The sequence below is a fragment of the Colias croceus genome, chromosome 6, assembly GCF_905220415.1.
Source record: "Colias croceus chromosome 6, ilColCroc2.1".
NCBI classification, from domain to species: domain Eukaryota; kingdom Metazoa; phylum Arthropoda; class Insecta; order Lepidoptera; family Pieridae; genus Colias; species Colias croceus.
Genome location: NC_059542.1, coordinates 3,510,319 through 3,512,434, shown reverse-complemented (window position 1 = coordinate 3,512,434; position 2,116 = coordinate 3,510,319).

The window sequence follows — 2,116 nt, the reverse complement described above, 5'->3', positions numbered from 1 at the left end:
ATTTTGATACGATAAATACTAAAATATTGGGAGCTAGAGGAGAAGATAGAGTTCAACTTTACTTAGTTATTGATACCTTTTTGAAGTTAAGTATGAATGTAAGGCGTAGAAGAAATAGAAGATGGAAATTCTTAACTATTACTTTACCTCTATATAGGTATCCCTGTTATATATTTTATTTGGTTAAAATTAATATTCTTGTAGGTATATAAGTCTTAGTAAAAATTATTATCTAAAACATTACAATTATTTAAAGAAAATTACCATTTCTGACCGCCTCCTTGGTACAGTGGTTGTGCCTTGGTGCGTGAGCGTAGAACCGAGGGGTCCTGGGTTCGATTCCCGGTGGAGACGAAGAAAAAAAAAATGTCTCGGTCTGGTAGGACACAGAAGGCTGATCACCTACTTGTCCCTAAAGAAAAATCGATCAGTGAAACAGATGTATGCATAATGCATCTGCCCCTAACCCCACTACGGGGACATGGGACTTCACTTTTCACATTTAAAGAAAAATATGTTAACATATTATGGTTAGTATATTTTATGATGAATTTTAAAACTGCACTTGCTATATTTGGAAAAAGTATAAAAATCTTGTATCTCATAGTAATAAAGATCTGCAAAGATCTGTACTTCGAATTTAATTAATGTTTTTCAACTAAAAAGGATTCACCAATATTTAAGCTGAGATGCGCTCAACTTATCAAAGTTTCATCGCAATCGAACTAATGATTCGAACGCTTTTGGGACAAAGAAAGAAACCATTATCATCTTCTGTAAGATTTGGTATCGTGCCATTTCATTTTACTTTTTAATATTTGGTTGCATTGTTTTGCAAATTAATCACCTATCTATATCCATACTTATATAAAACATCTAAAGAGTTTGCTTGTTTGCTTGAATGTGCTCATCTCAGGTCTAGTCTAGTCTAGTCTAACACTAGTCCGATTTTCAAATCGGACTAGTGTTAGACTAGACTATCTTACAGTGTAACTCTGTAACATAGTTTCACTGTATGATAGCCTATCGCAAGGCTAAGGCTTATAATAATAGGAGCGGAGCAATGCAGGTAAAATCGGAGGGCATAGGTACTAGTATTGTACGATTCGCTTGCTTGGAATTTGAGTGAAAAATTGCTATTTTCTAATAAAGTTCGGTTTCTAACGAACCTTTTTGTCGACTTGTGTCATTGTACTTTACAAAAGAAGAAAGTAGTGAATGGTTGAAAACTGTCTTCGAATGTAGGTAATACTAGGGAACGTTGATTTTACTTTCAAGAAAGTTAGATTTTTTGCAAAGCTAATCAGAGATTTGTAACGTAATTGTAGGTAGGTACATCCTGGTTTCTTAGATCATTAATTAATTGTTAAAACTTAAAATATTAAGATAAATGGCGCAATGATTTTCCGATAAATTTGTGGTTTACTAAAGCATTATCTAGAATATATGATGTAATCTAGTTATATCTGAATAAAATAATAATTAAATCAAATCAAATAAATATAAACAGGAAAATTACGAACATTTTGAATTTAGTATCCGATTTCACAAAAAAAATGTCACTTGAATATTTTCCTGATTCCGTAGTCTGTTGTGTGGGAAATTTGTAAAGAATATAAATTATATTTGGCTTTTTAGTTTTTATGATTTAATGAAGGATTGATTATTAATTTTAAATTTATATTTTCTATAATCGCATATATATAATTTAAATAATAAAAATACAACAATTGTTTACTTTATACTATCTATCAACCATAACCACGGATGATATTGAACTTTTACACATGCCTACCTATCATCAAAATTAGGGATGTAACGATACATGATTTTGCCGATACGATACCGATACCGATATATGTAATCAAATATCGGCGATACCGATACCGATACCGATATCGATGGCTTGGTAGAAAAATAAATAGTGAATTATGCATAAACGTTACCAACATTTAACAGAGACTCAAATGTAAATCGTATTCTTTTAAATAACAATGCCAAATCAAAAAACCAGAAAACCATTTATTTTAGTATTATTATTTTGCAAAGTCAGTTAAACTTTAAGTTATACACATACAATCAGTTCCTAATAAAAGTTTACTACCAATATAAGTAG